We start from the raw sequence: 19255 nt of genomic DNA, 5'->3' as shown, positions 1-19255 counted from the left end.
GAGTACAATAGGTTAAGAAGAACATATGCTCCTAATTTAGGTCAATATACTGTATTTGAAAAGCGTGTGGTTGCTCCAAAAAGAAGGTATGAGAATATCTGTACTGAAGGTGTAGAGAAGGGGAAAAAACAAGATAATGTTGTGATTGCAAGCAAAAAGAAAAAGGACACTGTTGAAGAGACTGTTGGTTTTCAGTTTGAAAATAATTCTTGTGTCAACTGCTATGCTAATGTAGTGGTCAATGTTGTTTTTTTCTTGAAGGTTTGCAACAGCAAATTATGGAGAATCATGAAAAAAGATTTTGTTCCTTGTTACATTCTCTTTATGAAAAATTGAGAACAGATAAAAGTAATATACAAAGAGTTTCTGTTCTTCGTAATCTTTTGGATGTATGTTCTGGTTCTACACAATTTACACAAAATATCCAACAAGATGCTCAGGAATTTCTATTGTATATGCTTCCAGAATTGGAAAATGAAGGTGTAGACAAAGAGAATATTTTTGGCCTTTGTTATAAATGGGAACGTCAATGTGAAAATTGTGTGTATACATGTAGCACTAATGTAGACACTGAAATATGTTTATATTTGAAATCAGTGTCTTTAACCTAAGCAGTGCCACGGGCCGATCTAATCGGCCCTGTGTTAAAAGTGAAAGTGCTCAGGCCGATCTGATCGGCCCATGTGATGACACTCTTTTGGGAGGTGTTTCTTTCCTAATATTCCTCTTAAAAATCCAAACTTAACTGTAATTCCACTCCAGAACACCTCCCTCTTTCATAATGTACTTGTATTTCTACACATTTTGATCCATTTGCAGATATTTAATCTCTTTAAAGTTGCGGTGACATTTTGTTTACAGAACAGATTAGTCTGTTCAAAGCTGCATAGGTCCTTCTACACCAGTAGAGGGCGCAGAGAACTAATCTGCCGTCAGCCCCAGAGACAATGCAGCAAATGTGGGCGCGTGACTTGAATCGTGGCTTCACAGAACTGCAGACGTGCAGAAAGCAGCGCAGAAAGCAGTACAGGTACGGCTAATTTACTTTCCAAACAATGCCTTCACTTTACTTTTGGCCTTTTTTCATTCCTTTCGTATTCCCATTTGTGTGCAGCTGTCCATTTCCTAATTGATTCCGCCTTCCGGCTGGAGCTTTCGGTGCCTGTAAAATGCAAACTATACAGCCTTTATCCGTGAAAGGGCTGTTAGAGTCAATTTTACCAACTCTATACTGCCTTCCATGCCAGTACTGCGCCATGGTTCTCTCTAGAGGCACAGGCCGACTGACGAGGCCTGCAGTCACGTTCTTAGCTCACCGTGACTGAAGGAGCACGACTGCCTGTGCCACCCCTCTGAAGAGCTTTGTTCATAGTGCTGGGCCTGCTACCATTTCAGTGTTGCATGCACAGTGATTACGACTGAATATGCAAAACTCGATATTACAACTATGGTCGGTGTTTTTCATGTTGGGACCTCACTGTCTTCTGACTTCACTGATTCCCGGCGGGAAGGATGTTCCCGAGGGGGAGGGGAATGGCAGTGTGGGTGATCTATATAAAACCACTCTGCCATCTCTGTCAAAATAAGATCCCGAGATTATACATAGAACAGAAAAGCAGCTTTCAAAGTCTGAAGAATTTTACAGACATGCGAAAGCTGTACAATATTTGGATACATAAGGTTATTTCACTCAACTGAAAAAAGGCTATCTGTTCTTCTGAGGGCCCTGCAACCCCGAGTTATGTTAGTTGAAAAATTAATGAATCACTTTGCAACTTCCGATTTGGCATTTCAATTACAGAAAGAAAGAAAAAACGTAATTACTTTGAAAGAAATCTTCTGTGGCAATCACGTAGTTAAAAGCAACAAAAAATGGAGTAACTAATAATGTTGAAAATTAAATGAAAAAAGTCGACATGATTTACAAGCACATGCAAGCCCCACACTTGGTATGAGAAGTAGGGGTGCTCCTGATACCAGCAGGTGGCAGAACTATTTTGTTTGGCTGTGTGTAGTGAGGGGTTGCTGCAGGGCATGTACATGAGTCCTGTAATGGTGACCACAATATAGAGCTTTGATTATGTGAAACCGAGTTTGGATTCACATACCTAAAATGGACTATAGTATTGTTTGCTTATTCTTTCAATTTAACTTGTGGCGGTCCTCTAACACCTGTTCAGAGACCATATGTAAATGTAAATGTCAAGGTATTTGTAGAGCGCACTGTCACCAAGCAGTTTCCTGGCGCTATTACTCATACCGCTGTGGAACCCCTCCTGGCTTTCCCTGTGAAGTGCCCACTCCTGGGCACCCCCAGGGTGAAGCCAGGCATCCACAGCGCTGTTGGGGCCGGTGTGGAGGTTAAGCAAGCTATTGCCCAGAGTTGCAGCGTGGGACTCATGATTAGAATAGGCACCGAGGCGAGAAATCAGGTCCGAGGAATTATGAGCCCAAGACCCGCCGAGGCGGGAATTGAACTCTGGTCCCGGACCAGAACTCTGCATCAGGGTCTGCCGCTCTAACCATTGAGCCACACTCCTCCACATATGCTGAATAATGATCCAGATATCTCTATCCGTTACACCTTCTTTGAAGCTTACCCCATTTTTTTTAAATGCTCGTTTTTTTAAAATCACTGTGTTGAATGGTATTGAAAATCACTGAATAATGTCATTTGTTGACCGTTTTATTCTGTATTGGAGAGCATAGATTCTGTGTGATTTAAAATGTAAAATCACTTTCATGGCACCTCTGTTTCTCTCTCACGCCCACTGGTAGTCATGCCTAATTGAATCCAGATTACTTTTTTTTGTAAAACTTTAGTGCAGATTTGTAGAAAGGAGCCAAAGTTAATAGGTGGGTGCTACGGCAGTTCAGCTAACTTGCTTTGGCTGGCTGAGTAAATAACACAGATGCTTCAGTCAAGTCAAGTCAAGTCAAGTCAAGAGATTTATATAGCGCGCTACATACCCATAGGGTCTCAAGGCGCTGGAGGGAGGGTGGGGAATTACTTGTCGAATATCCAAGTTTTAAGTTGCTTTCTGAATGCTAGGTGGTTCTAAGTAAGGCGAAGTTGAGTGGGAAGTGAGTTCCAGGTTTTAGCTGCCAGGTAGGAGAAGGATCTACCTCCCATGGTGATTTTGTGGATGCGAGGTATAGTGGCAAGGGCTTGGTTGGAGGATCGCAGCTGGCGGGAGGGGGTGTAGAAGGATAATCGTGTGTTGAGGCATTCGGGCCCAAGTTCGTAAAGTGCTTTGTGTGCGTGGGTTAGGAGGCGGAAAGTAATCCTCTTATTTACGGGGAGCCAGTGGAGGTTTTTCAGGTGACCAGAGATGTGTTCTTTACGCGGGATGTCTAGTATGAGCCTGGCTGAAGCGTTCTGGATGCGTTGGAGTTTTTTCTGGAGTTTTGCGGTGGTCCCGGCGTATAGTGTGTTTCCGTAGTCCAGGCGCCTCGTGACCAGTGCGTGGGTGACCGTTTTTCTAGTTTCGGTGGGGATCCAGCGAAATGTTTTTTTTTTGAGCATGCGAAGAATGTTGAAGCAAGATGATGAAACGGCGTTGACTTGTCTGGTCATCGAGAGTGAGGAGTTCAGGATGACGCCCAGGTTCCGTGCGCGGTCCGTCGAGATGGGGGCTTTTCCAAGGGCTTCAGGCCACCAAGAGTCATCCCAGGAGGAGGGGGAGGTGCCTAAGATGAGGACTTCTGTTTTGTCTGAGTTCAGTTTCAGACGGCTGTGCTTCATCCACTCGGCTACTTCTTTCATTCCTTCGTGTAAGTTGGTTTTGGCGGTGTTAGGGTCTTTGGTGAGTGATAGGATCAGTTGAGTGTCATCCGCGTAAGAGATGATGTTGAGATTGTGTTGGCGAGCGATGGCCGCAAGGGGGCTCCTGTATACGTTGAAGAGGGTGCGGCTGAGTGACGATCCTTGTGGCACGCCGCAGATGACTTCAGAGGCCTTTGACTTGAATGGTGGGAGGCGGACTCTCTGTGTTCTTCCGGTGAGGAACGAGGTAATCCATTCCAGTGCTTTTCCTTGGATTCCTGCGTCTCTGAGGCGCTGTAGAAGGGTGCTGTGACAGACTGTGTCGAAGGCAGCGGAGAGGTCGAGGAGGATGAGGGCGACTGTGTCTCCATTGTCCAGTAGAGTTCGAATGTCATCTGTTGCTGCGATGAGGGCGGTTTCAGTGCTGTGTTTGGCTCGGAAGCCGGACTGTGAGGAGTCGAGGGATTTGTTGGTTTCGAGGAAGGCGGCGAGCTGGTTGTTGACAGCTTTCTCAATGACTTTGGCCGTGAATGGAAGAAGCGAGATGGGGCGGTAGTTTTTGAGTTCGGTGGGGTCAGCTGTGGGTTTTTTCAGAAGGGCGCTGAGTTCTGCGTGTTTCCAGCTTTCCGGGAAGGTGGCGGAGTTGAGGGAGCAGTTGATGACATCTCAGAGGTGTGGTGCTATGATGGAGTCTGCTTTGTTGAAGATGTGGTGAGGGCATGGGTCAGTTGGGGATCCTGAGTGGATGGAGTTCATCAGGCGGATTGTGTCCTCAGTGGAGATTGGGTTCCGGTCGTTAAGGATGTTCAAGGGGGGTGAAGGTCCTGCAGAAGATTGGGTGGGTTGGTCTTCGGGTCGGTTGTCGAAGCTGTTGTGGATGTCTGCGATTTTGTTGTGGAAGAAGGAAGCTAGGGAGTCGCAGAGGGCTTGGGAGGGGGTGATGTCGTTGGGGTTGGTGAATTCTTTGACGATGTTGAATAATTCCTTGCTGTTGTGGGCGTTGTTATCTAGACGGTCTTTGAATGCGGCTTTCTTGGCAGACCGGATTAGTTGGTGGTGTATGCGGGTAGCGTTTTTGAAGGCGTAACTGGTGCTGGTGTTAGGATCTTTTTTCCAGGTCTTTTCGAGGGAGCGACAGTGTTTCTTCGATTTCTTAAGATCATCGTTGAACCAGGATGCGTTTTTACTGCCTAGCTTGATTTGGCGTTTTTTCAAGAAGAACGGTATCCATTGGGTTCCTACCATGTTTCGGGAGGAACGTGACCAACACCTGTTGCGTAGTGGGGGAAAGGGAACCTGTCTCTAGTGCTACCTGGTATAAATCTGGATTATAGCAACACCATCCTCACTGGAACTCCAAAAACCCACCTTGCACTCCTTACAATAGTTCTCTACATAGCGGCATGGCTACTAACAGGTGTTAAATGATTAGAGCACATAAACCCATCCTTCCCATGCTTCAAACAGGACCTTAAACTCCTTCTACGCAACAAATACTTTAATACTCATTCTGACTAAGCTTGCTCCTAAGTCACACAATCCTTCCAGTCCTTATAGGCAGCCGTATGATTCTGATGTTTTTTTCAGATTCTGCTTTGTCCTTCGCTTTACTCCTGTTTTTAATGTCCTGTAAAGTTTCTTGACTGCATAAACTATGTCCTTGACATGTTTAGTTTGATAATTTACCTTTATTTTGTTGAACATTCTATTATGTATGTTTCTTCTATGTAATGACACGGATCGATATGTAAAGCGCTCTGATACCTTTGGGTCTAGCTAGTGCTATATAAAACCTATAAATAATAATAATTACTATCCAACTCTGCGTGGTAAGAGAGTGAGTATAAAAGAAATGAATGGGTGTTATTTGGGGATGTGTGACTACTGGTACTTAATCATTAAATTATGCTTTTTCTTCATATGGTGAAAACTGTGCTCATGAGAACACTTTGTCTGCGATGAAGGTGAAGAAAATGAACAATCATGTCACGCTGGTAAGACTGATGGAAGTTGCCAAAGAAAAATCATTCAGGTAAGTCGGTGACTAGAAGGTATACCAAATGTGTGGGCCTCCTGGGAATCATCTTGGTATACGCTCTAGGAATCCGGATCTTGTTCTCACTCTTTCAACGAGAGTAGCATAGGGTCAGTTCATAGATATACTCTTTTTTTCCTCCTAGGTGGACCAGGAACTTCAACAAGCGTCAACTACACATGTTTAGCCTAGGGACAGCTTGTAGCTTTATGGTTGCTTGCCTTGAGCTAATGCCCTCACTGTGGTGTTTTTGGTGGCAGCCGAACCACAGCACCACTTTGTGCAGTTGGTTTAATTCAACCTGCCTCTCATTTTGTATCTCCTCGCTCTGACATGAATGTTTAGTGCAGGGGCAGGTTGTAGGCACACTCTCTCTCTCTTTTTCCCCTTCTAGGTGGACCAGGCACTTCGACAACCATCAACAACACATGTTTAGACTAGGGAAAGCTTGTAGGTATATGCTTTGCAGCTTGCCTTGTGCTAATGCCCTCACTGAGGTGCTTTTGGTGTCAGGAGATCCACAGCACCGCTTTGTACAGTTGGTTCAAGGCAACCTGCGTCTCCTTTGGTTTCTCCTGGCTGTACCAACAATGTTTAGTAAAGGGTCAGATTATAGGCACACTCTCTCTCTTTCTTCCCTCTAGGTGGACCGGGTCTTCAACAACCGTCAAGTACACATGTTTAGCCTAGGGACAGCGTATAGATTTATGGCAGCTTGCCTTGTGCTAATGCCCTCACTGAGGTGCTTTTGGTGTCAGGAGACCCACAGCACCGATTTGTACAGTTGGTTCAAGGCAACCTCCGTCTCCTTTGGTTTCTCCTGGCTGTACCAACAATGTTTAGTAAAGGGTCAGATTATAGGCACACTCTCTCTCTTTCTTCCCTCTAGGTGGACCGGGTCTTCAACAACCGTCAAGTACACATGTTTAGCCTAGGGACAGCGTATAGATTTATGGCAGCTTGCCTTGTGCTAATGCCCTCACTGAGGTGCTTTTGGTGTCAGGAGACCCACAGCACCGATTTGTACAGTTGGTTCAAGGCAACCTCCGTCTCCTTTGGTTTCTCCTGGCTGTACCAACAATGTTTAGTAAAGGGTCAGATTATAGGCACACTCTCTCTCTTTCTTCCCTCTAGGTGGACCGGGTCTTCAACAACCGTCAAGCACACATGTTTAGCCTAGGGACAGCGTATAGATTTATGGCAGCTTGCCTTGTGCTAATGCCCTCACTGAGGTGCTTTTGGTGTCAGGAGACCCACAGCACCGATTTGTACAGTTGGTTCAAGGCAACCTCCGTCTCCTTTGGTTTCTCCTGGCTGTACCAACAATGTTTAGTAAAGGGTCAGATTATAGGCACACTCTCTCTCTTTCTTCCCTCTAGGTGGACCGGGTCTTCAACAACCGTCAAGTACACATGTTTAGCCTAGGGACAGCGTATAGATTTATGGCAGCTTGCCTTGTGCTAATGCCCTCACTGAGGTGCTTTTGGTGTCAGGAGACCCACAGCACCGATTTGTACAGTTGGTTCAAGGCAACCTCCGTCTCCTTTGGTTTCTCCTGGCTGTACCAACAATGTTTAGTAAAGGGTCAGATTATAGGCACACTCTCTCTCTTTCTTCCCTCTAGGTGGACCGGGTCTTCAACAACCGTCAAGCACACATGTTTAGCCTAGGGACAGCGTATAGATTTATGGCAGCTTGCCTTGTGCTAATGCCCTCACTGAGGTGCTTTTGGTGTCAGGAGACCCACAGCACCGATTTGTACAGTTGGTTCAAGGCAACCTCCCTCTCCTTTGGTTCTCCTGGCTGTACCAACAATGTTTAGTAAAGGGTCAGATTATAGGCACACTCTCTCTCTTTCTTCCCTCTAGGTGGACCGGGTCTTCAACAACCGTCAAGCACACATGTTTAGCCTAGGGACAGCTTGTAGGTTTATGGCAGCTTGCCTTGTGCTAATGCCCTCACTGAGGTGCGTTTGCTGCCAGCAGACCCACAGCACCACTTTGTACAGTTGGTTCAAGGCAACCTCCGTCTCCTTTGGTTTCTCCTGGCTGTATAAACAATGTTCAGTAAAGGGTCAGATTATAGGCACAAACTCTCTCTTTCTTCCCTCTAGGTGGAGCGGGTCTTCAACAACAGTCAAGCACACATGTTTAGCCTAGGGACAGCTTGTAGGTTTACGGCAGCTTGCCTTGGGCTAATGCCCTCACTGAGGTGTGTTTGCTGCCAGCAGAACTTCAGCACCACTTTGTACAGTTGGTTCAAGGCAAACTCGCTCCTGTTTTGTCTCTCCTGACTCTGCCAAGAATGTTATTTTTTTTATCATATCTTTATAGACTTTTGCAAAATATATTCTAATAATATATTCATAGCACTTCTCAAGGATGTAATCAATATATTTACTGTTATCCCAGTATGAGATATGACCCCAAAGCCATCTCCGGCGGGTGGTACCACAGGGTTTCAACATTTGTCTATGGGTTTCTGATTCTGCCTGTCTGACGTATTTATCTAGGTACCTTATGGTCAGTTATTCATTAACAGTATGTGTAAAATACCTCTAAGGGATTTTTCAGGATACTAGGAAACTGAATAAGGTGTTTTGACACTTTTCAGTGCTTCCCATGTGTCTAAGATAGCAACTATTGCAGTGGCCATTCAGCAAAACAAAAAAAAGGTTAAACTTATAACAACAAACAATCCTATCAGTGGTAATTCTGGTCCGTATAGTGGGTTCCCAGTTGTTCGTCATATAAATTGCTTCCAACACTCTAGGCCCACAGGCAACAGAATCCCCAGCCACAGGAGGTCCGCCTTTCAAGCCAGAAGCTTCTCTAGTAATACTTCTTGAGGAGTAAATCTACCCATCAGGCCTGTTTCCTCCCAGCAGGAACCTGCCGGCCACTGTGCCATCCACTGTAATTAGGTAGACATATAATAAAACTCAAAGTAAGGGGCTCCCAAGCCCCTGTCAATGGGAGAGCATTGAAGAGACTCCATTGGCACCCTGTTTTGACCACCATTATACACCATCCACAGGAAATGCTGCCAGGTCATGCTGGTCTAAAGAGAGCATACTTGTAATGCCATATTATTTTCACCAGGGGCACAGACTGGGGTATTGTCATAAAAACGAATTTGGGTGATGTGCATCCCTCGAGACTCAGGACTAATGAGCCATGCCAACAACTACCAGGTCTACCCTCCACGTCATGCGCCCACGCTATGTATTCTTTATAGACGTGGCACCATAAACACTCCATTGTTTTGTTAGAGTTCCCTGGCCTCCCCGAGTTGGGTTTGTACATGTTTATCTGGTCACATAACATTGTCCATTTTACGCAAACTGGTGTAAAAGCACAGTATGCCCTTTTGTTATTATTGCTCTGGTTAGGCCCCTCCGCGTCCTCTGCGTGTCGTTCCTGGACGGACATTCTCTCTGAGAGGTCCCTTACATTAGGTTCAATGCCTTCTATTCTAGCTATGACTCACTTAGAGAATTTTCATTGTGTCCATCTGATCTGCTAGTTTGCTGTGTTCTGCCCAGATCAATCCCAACCCCATCGACACAGCACTGATCTCCTGCTGAGTGTTAGCTTGGTATCCATGATGGCAGTAAGCATCTTGTCGAAGTGAAGTTGCATAGAAGGCTCCGGTGTATCATGGATGTCTGTAACCAGCACTGCGGGTGGGACTCCTCAGAACTGGGCTGCATTGTTGGCTGTTTGGCCCTTATCTAACCCATAGTAACTCTGTCACAAGTTATGATTTAGTAGGAGATATCACATCCTCAATTTCATCAAGCATCACAAAGAGGAGATGGACTCTGTTTTGTAAAGTCTGGAGGCCATATGGTCAAAAAGTAGGTTCAGCTAAATCCAGCTCTATCTGCACCATTTCTCTCCAGGACATCCATGCTGCAGCATGAGCTACCCAGGCTCCATATGGAGCTGCAGCCTCCTATTTTTCAATTTTGCTAGGCTAAGGTACATTTGGGACTGAAGTAGGGTCAAACTTCATTGTCGGTTGCCTACGCACTCAAAGTGGTGGACCCATCTACACATTTTCTACCGTGCGAAACCCTGTTTCTCTAGCCATGCTGTGAAAAAGAGGACTCATTCCAGTGCCCTACTTTATGCAGCTGAAAGTGCATTGCTTACTAAGAACTAAGTTCTGATGTATTTTGTGTTCGCCTTTTCAGTATTGTAAAGGGTTACAAAAGTGCAGGCCTTCTGTAATGATGGTCTAATTTTCCATTTCCTGATAGTTAATCACTTTGAATCTCTCCATTGTATCCAGCTTTACTTTTCTTTCTCTGACTGCACAGTGAGAGGAGTTTTTAAAGTGGCTGCATTTCTGTGGCTGGACTGGTGCAACCCATACATAGTAGTGATGGAGGCTAAAGACAGGTCCATTCTTAACATTTCAATTGTAAGTGTAATTACAATTGCACTATTTAGCGTTTACTATCCCAGACCAGACGTCAAATCGCTTTAATTTTCCTCCGGAACCCAAAAAAGATTAGTGGTGAATTAGTATGGTGAAATGTGAAAGTAATTTGAGTGGTGGACATATTAGTCAGTTGTTACATCACCCCTTTGTACAGTTGGTTCAAGGTTCCCTGCCTCTCCTTCTCTGTCTCCTCGCTCTGCCATTAATGTTTTGAACAGGGACAGGTTGAGGGCACACTCCCTCTCTCTTTTTCTGCTTCTCGGTAGAGCTTTCCTTGAGCTAATGCCCTCACTGAGTTGCGTTTACTGCCAGCAGAGCCACAGCACCACTTTTAGAGTTGGTTCAAGGCAACCTCGCTCTTGTTTTGTCTCTCCTGGCTCTGCCAAGAATGTTATTTTTTTAACATATCTTTATTTCACAACATACATTTGAATCATATATTCATAGCACTTAACAAGGATTTAATCAATCACCTTACAGTTATCACCAGTATGAAATATGACCGCACATGCAACCCCGACTTGAGGTACCACAGGGTTTCAACATGTGTCCATGGGATACTGAGTCTGCCTGTCTGACGTATTCATCCAGATACCTTAATGTTAGTCCTTTTTATCCCTGTGTGCAGAATACCTCTAAGGGAGTTTCCAGGATACCAGGAAACTGTATGAGGTGTCTTGCCATTTTGCAGTGCTTCACATGTGTCTTAGATAGGAACTATTGCAGTGGCCGTTCAACAAAACAAAAGGCAAACTTATAACAACAAACCATCCTAGCAGTGTTCATTCTGGGCTGTATAGTGGGTTCCCAGCTGTTTGTCGTATAAATCGCTTACAACACTGCAGGACCACAGACAACAGATTCCAGTGCCGTGGAACGTCAGCCTTTCAAGCCAGAAGCTTCTCTAGTAATGCTTCTTGAGGAGTAAATCTACCCATCAGGCCTGTTTCCTCCTGGCTGGAACCAGCTGAAGACTGTGCCACCCACTGTAGTTTGTCAGATAAATAATAACATGCAAAGTCAGGGGCTCCCAAGTCTCCGTCAATAGGAGAGCATCGAAGAGTCTCCATTCGCAACCTGTGTTGACCACCATCCCACACCGGCTCTCAAGAAATGTGCCAGGCCATACTGGTCTAACTAGTCTGGTCATCCATATAAGGATTCATAGTATATTTGGAAAGGTCAGCTAGGGCAAAGGGTAAGGAGAGTACCAAAACTGGACCACCAGTGGCACCGGGGAAGTGCAGAAGTCAAAGTCGGAGGTTGGCCCAATGCTTTCAAATGGAGACTGGGAATGCTTAGAGCTACACTGCTTGCAGAGAAGTAGATTGGTTGCAGGTGCCAAGCTTTGGGGGTACAAAAGGGGTGGTGATGGATTAAACCCAGATCTTTTGACTGGGTGTGAGTGTTTGATTGACTCAGATGCTCTGTCCATCACCACCCCCTTTTGTACCGCTTTTGGCCGCCATAAGTGTGGCAGGGTATGCTCAGACGTGAGTCCCTTGCTCACTTTGCCACTGGATTCAAGCAAGCCGGGCTGAAGACGGCTGGAATGCCAGAAACCGGTCCTCGGAAGCTTGTTTCCGGTCCAGGGAAGACATGGCTTGGCAGTTCGGGCTGGACTGTTCCCATGAGGCACAGGGTCAGACTGATTTGCATATAGCCCTGTCTGAACTGGGGTGGCAGAGTGGGCTAAAGAACGGTGATGGATTAAACCAGATCTTTTGACTGGGTGTGAGTGTTTGATTGATTCAGATGCTCTGTCCATCACCACCCCCTTTTGTACAAGCGTTGGGAGCTAGCAAAAGCACAGGGGGGGGGGGCTTCAGAGTAGAACCAAACATACACCACCAGGGGCACAGGGGTGGCCAAGTGCAGGTTGCCAATGAAGTTCCAGGCACCCAATGCTTCTCAATAGAGTTTCTTCTTTTGCCAAAAAGTCTGCAGGCGTGGCACCAGAGGTTGCAGGCGAGAGACCAATGATAGTAGAGGTGTAGAGGGTCATATGGGCAGGAAGGATCCAGCCATAATGCAATAATGACATTGAAAGACTTGGAAAAGTGTAATTAAAGGTCAAAGGTCAACAGACATGATCCCCGACACCAATGAAACCAATGAAAGCACAAGTATTTATCAAGACAATTACAATAATGCAACACTAGTAACACATTATCCAAGGGTAGTGTGCAATAACGGCCTTGATACACCTAAACAAGTATAATTAGAGGTCAAAGGTCATAAAGCATAACCTCCTCCAACACTATAACTAAAGAGGATGCAGGTACTCATCATTACAATTCCAATAATGCCTCAATTGTAACAAATGATCTAACAGTAATGGATTAAAGGCCATGAAACACTTAGAACAGTGTAAATAGAGGTCAAAGGTCAAACCACATGACCCCCCTCCCACCAATTTAATGAACAAAAATGTAAGTAATTATCATTACAATTCAAATACTGCAACACTTGTAAACAATGGTCTCACCGTAATGGAATAAACTCCGTATACATCTGCAATAAGGGCAAATAGAGGTCAAAGGTCAAATTTTATGACCTCTACAATAATTTGAACAAGGGAAAACATAGTACTTTGAATGCCGAGTCCAATAATGCCACACTTGTTGAAATTGATCCAAGGGTAACAGAATAAACAGAAAAAAGGTTAAAAAAAAGTGTATTTAGGGGTCAAAGGTCACGTTTTTTTCACTTCTTATAAAATTTGACTAGTTGGCCTGTGAGATCAGACAACGACCTTTACAAAGATACTTCACTTTGCAAAAACAATTTCACTGTTACAAAGATATATCCTTTGCACACTTCCAGTAGCTACCATTTAGGGTCAGAGGTCAAGGACTGTGACCTTCAGGAGTTATATGCATGAAATCATATGCCAACTATTCACAAAATATGCATCACTACTGTGCATAAAAGTCAGAAAATATATTTTGAGATGTTGAACATATGTCCAATAACAAGATTGAGATCATTATATGAAAAACCCCAACAGACGAAACAGCATGTCGGCCATTTTGTAGCATGTAAAGTGCTGTCAAAAGCAGCAAAAATATGTATTTTCATAAATTTACTAACGGTAGTCTCTGAACCATCCATTTTACTTCTGTGAACCAATTCTGCTAGGCTTATAAGTTTAGATTCTGCACAACAATAGAAAAAACATGACAAATGTTTGTGCCTTATATCTATGTCATAGTTTGACAAAGAGCCATAAAAAACACAAAAAACAAAATCAAAATCAAAATCTGCCCTATTACCATTGAGCAAACAAACTAATAAATATTTCTGAGTATCTGCTTTTGGAAAACACTATTTTTTTTATTACCCTACCAACGCGGTCATTTACACTTATAATTTTCTCAGTCACCTGGCGACCATCTTGAATTGTGTCATGTGACTTCAGGGTGTTTTATAAATGTAAGTTTTATATGCAAATTAATAGTTCAAGAAGTACTGAAACCAAAAATGTATAGTTTCCCAACATTATAATCATAATTACACAAACTACAGCATGTTAAAGCAAAGCACTCCAAAAAGTCATTAAATGGCTTAGCACTGAAGGATTTTCAATGGGCACTAATAGGGTTAAGTAAATTATTGCAAGCTGCAGACCAAAACATGGAGTGTAGGCAATGCAAATCAGAAATGTTATCAGCGTTATTTATCCAAAGATATGTAAAAAATATCATTTTAATGATGCAACGTTGTACAGCTGACGGAAGAAAATTGGACACTTTAATAAAACATTTTGTAGCTATCAATATCAGGAAGAACTTTTGTAGCAGTAGCAATCGTTTTCCACAATGGTCCTTCAATAACATCAGGACATTACACTGCGTATCTCAAAAGTGAGAAAGGCTGGAGTCTTTGTTATGATGCTAAGTTGGTTTTCAAATAACCCCCGAATGTGCCCATTCCGTGTTTGCCAAATTGTAACTCACCCCGTCGATCCACCCCCCCGCCCTACTTCCCGCTTGTACCTCCTGCAATCATGTCAGCCAGCAATGCCGGTTAAAGTAGTGGTCGTTGTTGGCCGCAGTTTCTTAATATTAAAATTGCAATATTAAAATTACAATATTCAATTTTCAATATTACACACAAATACTGGTTATGCAATTTCTTCATTTACGAACTGTCCTCATCCATCATACATGAATATTAATAGACACATGACACCGTCTTGTGAGCAAAAGGTGTCAGTTTTCTTCAGTTCGTAAATGGCACTTTGCAACCAGTTCCTTGTGCATCCTTGTTGTCCCATTGGTTGGTTGCCCACGCCGTCTGCGTGTCGTGGAGGGGAGCTTTTTCCCACTGGAGTTAGGTCCCCAGCTCGCTACCATTTGCGCCCTGCCGTCCGGCTGGGTCTGGGCCACGAGTGCCGTCTCCTCTTGGTACTCCCCTCCTTGCTGCGGCCACGTGACCCTGCTGTGTGGCATTAAAAAGTGTGTGGCCCTCTTCCTACACACCGCCCGCCAGTGTGTATCCTTACCAACCATTGCAGGATTTCCGCAAACACCCGTGCCCTTGTCCAGCCCTGCGACTTCGCTGTTCCTTAGGTGTGGGTGAATGGGTCTGCAGATCTTCTTGTCGCGCCGCTCTCCCAGCTCCACGAAGAAGTTGTGGCCTAGCTGGGAGAGTCGGCGACTTAAATCCCCATGGCTCTCCTTGGGGGGGGCTTCGGTGTCTCCCCCGATTGGGGGATTTGAATGAGGTGGGGGGGTGCCATTGGGCGCCTCTTAGGGGCGCCCAGGCCAAAGGTTACTTCCGGCTGTGCAGGCTGGTGCGCTGCCCGCTTCCGCTGGTCTCCGGGCGCTTTGGGGCATCCGGAACCAGTTTCACCACTGGTTGGGGCACCACGTGGGTTATGGCGCCGGCCTTCTAGCCTCCCTACCCTGCGGGAGGGTGCGGCGGCCTCTGCGATAACCCCTGAATGTGCCCATTCCGTGCTTGCCAAATCGTAACTCACCCCGTCGTTCCACCCCCCCGCCCTACTTCCCGCTTGTACCTCCTGCAATCATGTCAGCCAACAATGCCGGTTAAAGTAGTGGTCGTTGTTGGCCGCAGTTTATTAATATTAAAATTGCAATATTAAAATTACAATATTCAATTTTCAATATTACACACAAAAACTGGTAATGCAATTTCTTCATTTACGAACTGTCCTCATCCATCATACATGAATATTAATAGACACATGACACCGTCTTGTGAGCAAAAGGTGTCAGTTTTATTCAGTTCGTAAATGGCACTTTGCAACCAGTTCCTTGTGCATCCTTGTTGTCCCATTGGTTGGTTGCCTACGCCGTCTGCGTGTCGTGGAGGGGAGCTTTTTCCCACTGGAGTTAGGTCCCCAGCTCGCTACCATTTGCGCCCTGCTGTACGGCTGGGTCTGGGCCACGAGTGCCGTCTCCTCTTGGTACTCCCCTCCTTGCTGCGGCCACGTCACCCTGCCGTGCGGCATTAAAAAGTGTGTGGCCCTCTTCCTACACACCGCCTGCCGGTGTGTATCCTTACCAACCATTGTAGGATTTCCGCCACGCCGCAGGGAGGCTTACGTCTTTCTGAGGCTCCCCCATCCTGCTTTTTTTTTTTTTTTTTTACTTACAGCCCGCCATCGCCAGTGCACCCCACAGGTTATCCCAGAAGACTTGCATTCCTCTTTCGGAGAGGTGCACCCTGTCCTGGCCATACCGCTCTGGACGTCCTGGGTGAATGAGGCCGTGGCGGACTGAGTCCATGCCGTTCGTGGCACAGAACTTGTGCATTGCGATGTTCAGTTTCCTCCTTGCGTTATCCACCGCTTTGTGTGAGTCAGCGCCTCTCCAATGTTTTCTGCTGATCATCTCCGACCAAATCACCGTCGTGGGACCCAACCACGTTGTTTTCGTCGTGAGATCCTTCTGAATGGCCTGCCCCAATGCTTTGCGCCCCAGTTTCGTCAGGTCGTTGCCGCCGAGGTGGATGATCAGCACGTCGGGATGCCATGCCGAATCTACCAATAAGCTGTCCAGGGTTGGCAGCAGCTGCTCCCATCTCATCCCTGGTTGTCCCACCCACCGGATGCACGTCGCCTTGGGTCTGGCTGCCGCTTTGTGCCCCGACCGTCGCCACCATGACTCCATCTTGGACACGAATGAATGTCCCACCACACAAACGAGCCGCGGGCGTCCTCCTGTCAAGAAAAAGGAGTCTGTTAAGGTGGCCCTCTGCGCACCCGGATCTGTCATTTTTTGCTGCGGTTAATCATACTTCGTCCCACCTTTTTTTTTTTTTTTTTTTGAATCAGTTATTTGGGCTCCGGTGGCCTTCTGTGCACAGGAGTATTGGCGTGTTGGCGGAAAGTGGGCATTGCCACAGCACCCTGCCATGCGGCATCCCAAGGTGACTCCCTTTTTCGTGCTCACTTTTTTTTTTTTTTTTTGGGAACCTTTCCTTCCCCCTTTTTTTTTTTTTTTTTTTTTACATCAGGTGTGGCCGTATGTACGATTTGTAGGCCCTGGATCGCCATCTTCCCACAGCCTGTATCCGATCCTCTGGCATGCCATGCTGCGATGCCGTGGTTGCTGCCCCGATCCTGAAGGAGTGAGGGGCGAAGGCTGCTGGGTGAAAGCCCGCTTTTCCGAGACATTGGCGCATCACAGCCGTGAATTGGAACCTGCTCAGATTGCTCCCGTCGCGATGCCTGAACAGAGGGCCGTCACCCCTTTGGCGGGTTGTCATGTATTTGAACAGGCAACACACTGCGCATAGCCTAGTCCCGGGGATGCAGTGCAACCTAATTGGTACCCCTTTTCGTGCCTGGTCTGTCTTAGACTGCCTTAAGGTAATCTCCACCACTCTTGCCAAGGGTTTAATGTCCCTGGCCTGGAGGCATCGCTGTGCCGGGTCCATCTTGTTGGGCGCCACTAGCTCGCTTATGCGGAAAGCGCCAAAGAAGACTGTGGTGAATGCGGCTCTAAATAGTAGGAGCTCGTATCTGTCTGAGACGATTCCATCTAAAGCACTCAGGAGGGACCCAGCTTACCAAAATCAATGGGGCGCCTTACATCTGTCTTCTTTCCTTCTACTCTCCTCCACCCCTTTCAGGGCTGACTTGAGATATGGAGAGGCCGTGGGGTCATCTCCCGTATGAAGCCTGGCAAAATGGGCAATGGCTGACAGGTGTGCCTGTGCCCATGACCTTGATTTTTTGGCATTGAATGCCCACTGCACAAACTTCTCAACGGCTGTCCGTGTTCCTACTTTGTCCTCCAGTGTGCTTATGCCGCCCACGCTCATTACAGTACTTGTGCATCTCTTGTACCTTCTGGTGGCTTCAGGGGTTAGGGAATGGCCCACCGTCTGGATAGGTCTACCCCCCCAGGTAGCACAGGTATGTTGGGAAAGGGGTCATATCTTGGTCGGCCCCAGGGACCAGGTCTCTGAATCGCTCCATCTGTGACCGGGACAATGCGTCCGCTGCCATGTTTTCTGCCCCCGGGACGTGGCGTGCTTTCAGCTCCAGATTTCCTTCCAGCTGCAATTTAATGAACTGCCTCATTAGCCTCAATGTATCTGGGCATCGCGCTGCTCCCCTGTTAATGGCTTGCACCACCCCCATGTTATCTGACCACAGTGTCAGCTTCATGTTCCTCAACTCTTGCTTCCAGATGGTCAATGCCACGATTATAGGAAAAAGCTCCAGGAACGTGATGTTCCTGTTTACTCCCTGAGCGTGCCAATTGTCTGGCCATCGGCTCGTGCACTATTGATTTCCAAGGATGGCTCCAAACCCCAGGCTCCCTGCTGCATCTGTGAATAGGGCTATCTGCCTAGCCATCACCCAACCCTCTCTCCAGGTCAGTACCCCGTTAAATTCCTGCAGGAACTCGTCCCACATCTGGAGGTCCTGCTTCACCCCCGCACTCAACCGAATGCGGTAATGTCTGTGGGTGACTCCCGCTGTTAGCTGTGTCAGGTGCCTGGAGAAGACCCTGGCCGCCGGTATGACCCTGGCCGCGAAGTTCAGCTTGCCTATCACCCCCTGTATGTCCCGGAGGGTGGCCTTGTTCCGCCTGCGCAACCTGCCAACATCCTCCCTGAATTCCTTCACCTTTTCCGCAGGCAGCCTGCCTGTCCCTGCCACGGAATCCAGTTCTATCCCTAGAAAAGTTAGTCTTGTGGTGGGGCCTGTTGTCTTATCTGCAGCCAGCCAGGGGGACCCCGAAGGTCCTGGCTAGCCTTTCAAATGCCGACAGAGTGTTGCTGCACGTGGGGGATCCAGCTGGACCCGTGAATAGGAAATCATCGAGGTAGTGTAGTTTGCCGCCTTCCTGATGGTAATCATGAAGGGCCCATTCTAAAAAGGTTGCGAATTGCTCGAAGTATGCGCACGATATGGCGCAGCCCATGGGCATCGCCTTATCGACAAACAGGTCACCCTCCCACTGAAAATCCAGCAAGTGAAAACTGGATGGGTGGACGGGCAGCAAGCGGAACGCCAATTCAATGTCTGCCTTGGCCATGAGGGCTCCCTACCCCGCCGCTTTTACTAAATCTATTGCGTCATCTACTGTCGCATAACCTACTGAGCAGGCATCCGGGGGAATTCCATCATCACTGATGCCCCCTCAGGGAATGAAAGGTGGTGTATCAATCTAAACTGACCCTGCTCTTTCTTGGGGACCACCCCTAGTGGGGAGACCACTATGCCTCCGCGTAGTTCCTTCGGTAGCGGACCCTCAACCCTACGCAGGGCTTTCTCTTTCGCCAGCTTGGTGCATACCACGTGTGGGTGCTGCATCGCTGATTTTAGGTTCCTTGCCCCCTCGAGTGGTAAGCTGCCTTTGAATGGAATGACGAATCCTTTGTCAAAACCTTCTACCAGCACCCTGGCATCCGCCCTGTTCGGGTACTTATTCGCCAACCTGCGCAGCTGTTGTCTGTTGATAGGAGACCTGGCCAGCTGGCAATCTTGAATGTCTACCAGGTCACCTCGCCTACTAGGC

Source organism: Lissotriton vulgaris, chromosome 2_2 (assembly GCF_964263255.1).
Source record: "Lissotriton vulgaris chromosome 2_2, aLisVul1.2, whole genome shotgun sequence".
Classification (NCBI taxonomy): Eukaryota; Metazoa; Chordata; class Amphibia; order Caudata; family Salamandridae; genus Lissotriton; species Lissotriton vulgaris.
The sequence above is the reverse complement of the archived record's forward strand: the minus strand, read 5'-3'. Positions refer to the sequence as shown.